Below are 5910 nucleotides of genomic sequence, written 5' to 3' on the forward strand. Positions count from 1 at the left end.
TTTTACAGTTTTCAAACTTATATATTGTTAAAACCATGTCTACTACATATATAGTTATATAAATAAGGTTTGAAGGACTTAGGAGAGATAACCCACTTTACTTCCTGTCCTTGTTTGGTTGTGGTCTTAAAGTACCCAGTTGTTTGTCCGAGTGTCGTTGAATCCTTAGTTATATATTATGTATATATGTATAGATATGAAGACTTTTATCTCAGTTCAGTACATTCAGTCATACAAACAAGTCTACTAATAAACTATAATATATATCGTTTAGGGTTACACTACTTACTACTTCTAGTCCAATGAAGCATACAAGAGTCAGTTCATTCATGAATCATTACTGATTACTATGAGAACATATACAACTATACTAGGATGAGAACATATACAACTATACTAGGATGAGAATATATACAATGATACTACGATGAGAAACAACACATTACATACACAAGTATACTTTAACATAAATGTGATCCACTATATCGGAGCGTGCCTTCATTTTCATGGCCCGAGTTGTAACCAGAATCTCCTGGAGGGAGAGCGTGAGTTTGCCTATATATCTATACTAGATTGACTATCCTAAACCTTGCTGCTAGCTAGAATGGGACATGCAGGTCTTCGGGTGCCAAATGTCATACCTTTTGACGACTTATACTGTCGTGTTTTCCAGTTGATAGTATGGTACAGTTAATCACATAATACATTGATATAAATTCGATTTAAGGTAGTTAGTACAACAGTAGTTCCTATAATACAACACTACAATACTACATTAATTTACCCGTTACATATATTTGGTGATCACCTCACCTAAACATTAATGTACAAACTATATTTTGATAATGATAGTTACACTTGGGGAAATTACACACTTTTACAAGAAAAAAAATTACAAAATAGTTGTGCCTTGGTAGAAGGCTACTTTTAGTAGAAAATATAGGATTTTCTAGGAGTTACAAACTTTTACAAACACTTACAAACATTCACATACTTTTACTACAAATGTTTACAAACTCGTACTTCAAACAACGGTTCAAACATTTTGATACAAACATAGACACTAAATACTTATGAACTCACCAGCTTTGATGTTGATAAACTCTTTCAAAATAACTTGTATTCTCAGGTCATCAGTAGACAAGTACCGATGCCAGCTTTTGAGAAGATGGAGCGCATTCAAGACTCATCTTATATTTTGATTTATGTTTTGTTGTATTATATACTATAGAACACACTTGTATTAAAATTATAATACAGTGGATGATGTTGTTTACTTGTTTACTATTATATTGTGTTGTGATAATGTACATGACGTCCTTTGCCCCAGAACGTTTCCGTCGTTCTTGGTTTTGGGGTGTGACCGATTGGTATCAGAGCATTGTTTATAGTGAATCTAGTATATCAACCCATAAAAGATATACTAACTATAAACCCAATGGTATTAAAACACTCTAACCAAGAGTCTATACTTTTTAATAATAAAATATTTAACTAAGTATACAAGTCTGCATACATACTAAAATCAGTGTCACAATGACAAATACAAAAGTATTACGATTGTTGAATATCACAAGTAAGCTCGGGGATGTATGGTCAGTCCTGGGAGTGGCATAGACTGATCAACTATGTTGGTCCGAGGAGTGAGTAGCATATGCCCTAGAATGGTTGTGATATGGAAACAAGTCTAAAAACTTACGAACATTACTACAAAGAAAACACTAGAGCAAAATATAAGTTTAAAATACTATGGGAGTATTTTGTATTACTATAACTACATATCTGAGAACTAAAAAGTTCTCTATCAAGTAGGTCAATAGTCGTTAAGTGCATACGCTAAGGTTATATGAAATTTAGGTGTTATAGACTCAGAATCTGTGATCTTTGCTTTACTTCCTATCCTTCTTTGGTTGTCATTTTGGAGTTAGGACCACTTATTCGAATGTCTATCCTACTTCAATTTCATATACCCGGTATACACTACACAAGTATTGGCATAACTGATAAAGATCATCTTATAATTATCTTAGGTAGTACGTCTATTTATATAAGATTCTTATAACCCTTTTCTCGCGTAGATATCATGGTTGGATTCCATCATCATGGCGACCCATACTTTCCACCCCACGACAATGCTGGATGGCTTGAAGCAGAGTCCGATGATGAGCATCAAATCCTGTTGGATGATCATCATGCAGAAGGCTTCTCGGATGGATCTCTCCGAGCCAAAAGTCAACAACCTAACCCATGTAGGTTAAGCCCCAATTAACAACTCCCAACCAGTGTTTCAGGGTCCCACACCCTTGTGGGCAACAAACTTGAATCGCTAGAGTGACGAGCAAGGTCAACCCTTACCCTACAACGGGGACAGAAGTTTCTACAACATAAGCGAGGGTGGCTTGGTTGACTGAGCCCTACCCATCATGGTCCATAGAATTGCTCGGAATGTGGAGCAAGGTCGAGCATCCATCGGCCAAGTAGTGGAGATTGATGCCAACACTGGTGTCAACACGGTCCACATTCGCCATCTCGAAAAGGCGATGGAAAGAACCAGAAGGACTAATGAGACTCTGCAACAACAACTAGCTGCCTCATGAGTTGAAGTCATAGAACTTTGAGTTCGTCAGAGGGCTCATGAACGACACCTCCAAGAAATGGTTCGTCAGATAGAAGACCTTAGGGTTTGCCCAAGGAATTCCCATCGCTGTTAAAAGATGTATAGCACATCTTTTCTTTTGATTAAGGAATAGCCTTTCGTATCTATGCTCTATGAAGCACTTGTCTATAAAATATTCCTATCTTTCAGTACACTATCTAGTCTACTAAGCTGTCAAACATTTTCCCTCATATGGTTTGATGTAAGACCTACTGCTAGGTCGATTTTCCCGAACTCGTTTACATCAGTAATACCAGTAATATTGGCAATTATCTAATCTGTTGGAAAAATCTGTACTCTTGTGTTTTTCCTACTCTTCTATCATACTGCTATTTCAAAACATACACTCATTCAATTGTTGGACTATGGCGATTTAACCCATGGAACACCCTCATTATGCTTACAATTGATTCTAACCACCATGTACATCTTTCCTTTAAACTTGTAGTTGAAGGATGCCTCCTCGCAAATCAACAAGGCGTAATCCTCCGAGTACTCTAACTCCAATACCACCCCTCCACAATTCGATGTGGCGACTCTGAATGTTGCAGTGGCTGTAGCTGTGGCTACGGCCATGGCTCAATATCACTCCACTGATGCCAGCAGAGGTGGAACCCCTGTTAACTCTACTCAAGGTGAACTTCTTATGCGCTTGAGAGAGTGCTCCGACAAGGACTTCACTAACTGCAAGTCAAAGTCCTTCAAGGGGATTGGCGGAGTCATTTCCCTCTCATAATGGTTCGAGAAGATGCAGTCGGTCTTCGAGATTTTCTCCTGCCCTGCTGCGAGTAAGGTCAAGTTTTCCGCTTGCACCTTTGAGGAGAAAGCCCTAACATGGTGGAACAACCATGTCAAGTCACTCACTCTTATAGTGGAAAACGACATCACTACAAATAAAATTACATTTAGTGGCACAAAATTTTAATGACACAATTTTTTTGTGCCACTAAATTATGTTTTCAGTGGCACTTAGTGTTTTGCACCACTGTATGTCTCTCCTCTAAAATTTCATTCTCGGTCCAACCAAAATTTCATTCCTGCTCCGTTCAACTTTTGATTCCTTCTATGTGCAATTTACATTCCCACTAAATATTTTAAAACCTTTTGTCTCTAAAACGCAACCCTAATTCGATATATTTCCTCAACCAAAACTACAAGTCGCTACTCTTCTCGCCAGATCAACCGTACTCTGCTTTCGTACCGCCATGCCGCTCCGCCCTGCACTAAAGATCGACCTAGGCGATGACACAGGCAACATCAAAATGGGGTGTACTTTTCAGCCCCAATCACTGGCCATTGCAATGGTAAATCACAATTTGTATCTCATGGATTTTGTAATCAGATACTCATTATTACAAATTTGAGTTTCCTTTTATATTTTGGAATCGATTCGTGCTACTCTATGACGAATTTCTACTTTAGAAGTTGTGTCTCTCGTGTCTCAACCTCTCATTCGACTCTCAACTTTTCAGCTAACTGTGAATTTTCCTTTGTGTCATTCTATTTGTGTATTTGTATTTAATGATCAAATTAAACCCTATTTTAATGGCTTTGTTGGATTTTCTAAATGCAAAAACTTTACAAGTTTTTTATGTGTGTAGTAAATATAAGAGGATGAATTAACAAAAAATAATTTAATAACACATAATTAGGTTCATCTTATATTATTGTGATTAATTTTATCAAATGGTTTAAAATGTGTTCATATGCCAATCTTTTTTGTTTTCGAAATGATTGCATATTACGCTAAATTGCTATTTGTTATTTGTTAATTGTCATATCAGTTATTTATTGTTTGCTAATTATATATGCTGATCAACTATCAAGATGTGTTGCTGAAAAAGTAATTAAATGTTAAACTTAAAAAGCTTAGATATTTAAGATTATTGAAAAACATATTTGAAAACTCAGTGATAGATTCTTTTGGTTGAATATGTATGCTTGACTGATTGAGCTAAGTCTTGCTATAATTAGTTTAATTTTTTTGATTTTTTGATTTTTATTTATAGAGCTTTTACACATCTTGGTGCACATAGGTTCAAACGTGACAGAGTCACAAAGGCAACGACACCAAAAGACTTAATAATTTTCTTTCTTATTAGCGTTTTGTATTATTTTTTAGCTCTTTGTATATTTAGATATATAACTAATCATGGATTATTATAATATGCAGTAGAGAAAACAAAAGCTTCCACCAACAAGTCCTCACAAAGCTGGTCTGAATTCAACCATTTTTTTATTTATTGAAAGGATTCATATGTGTAGAATTGGGCCAAATTATGCTAGTCCTAGTTTCCTACTATTTAGAAAATGCAAGTCAATGTAAGAACTCTCAAAGTGTACATGTGTCTTGAGTTTGGACTAACACTTGGTGATAAGGATTTTCAGCAAATATACTTAGTAAGTGTGAAATTAACTCCAATATGAAAGAAGTTTTAGTTAGTGAGTTTTATTTCTTACTAGTAAGATACAAATGACCTAGCTATAACAAAATTATTTGTTAGATTGTGTTCTCAACTTCCTAGTTTTTTATGATAGAGCACAGGTGATAACTACTGTCTAAATATATATGACAGGAATTTGAGTTTATTGCTCAAATACAGGAGTGTCAAAGTTCACCTAGGAATCGAGTAACTTGTCCAAGTTTGAAGTATTTTGCATGTAAGGTTCATTTATTTCCTATCGACTTATTTTTCTTGGTTTCCATCTACTAATTTAATTTATGTTCATGTTAAGGTTTATTTATTTCTTATTGGCTGAAGGAGTGATTATGTTAGTTTGGTCCTTACTGGATTTAACATCTACTACTGTTACTTTTATCTAATTTAATTTCATTTTTCATACAGGGTAATCTAATAAGGTGTTGTAAATTTTGTGATGGCGATCCTCAGGCAAGTTAAATCGATATGGCAGCAGAAGGTGCAAAGATTTGGAAATAGAAGATGGTTATTATTAGGAAATATTCCTCACATTATCACATGGATGCATGAATTTTTACAAAGAAATGTATAAACGTTGTAACTAAGCTTTGTGCATTGTCTAATATTATAATAGATGTTAGAATGTTAGTATGATGGAATTTACATTATAATGGCAAATTATGTTACACTTAAGTATTACGAGAGTCACAATGCTTACTATGGCGGTTAAATACGAATGTGATTGTAATTTTAAGGATTAATGATTTAAGGAAAATTGTGTTACACTATTACTAAAGTCATTAGTAGCAGTGGCTTTTAATAAATATAGTGTCA

The 5910-nt window shown here is 35.0% G+C and overlaps 1 long non-coding RNA gene across 1 annotated transcript; it reads left to right on the plus strand.

The window, feature by feature from the left end:
• The first annotated feature begins 3688 nt into the window (after window positions 1–3688).
• On the plus strand, window positions 3689–5653 carry LOC145000022 (uncharacterized). Its single transcript, XR_013661088.1, has 3 exons — window positions 3689–3960; window positions 5233–5317; window positions 5503–5653. It is a non-coding gene; the product is annotated as an uncharacterized LOC145000022 (long non-coding RNA).
• Window positions 5654–5910: the final 257 nt, after the last annotated feature.

This window comes from Lactuca saligna, chromosome 6 (genome assembly GCF_052625555.1).
Source record: "Lactuca saligna cultivar CGN05327 chromosome 6, ASM5262555v1, whole genome shotgun sequence".
In the NCBI taxonomy this organism is placed as follows: domain Eukaryota; kingdom Viridiplantae; phylum Streptophyta; class Magnoliopsida; order Asterales; family Asteraceae; genus Lactuca; species Lactuca saligna.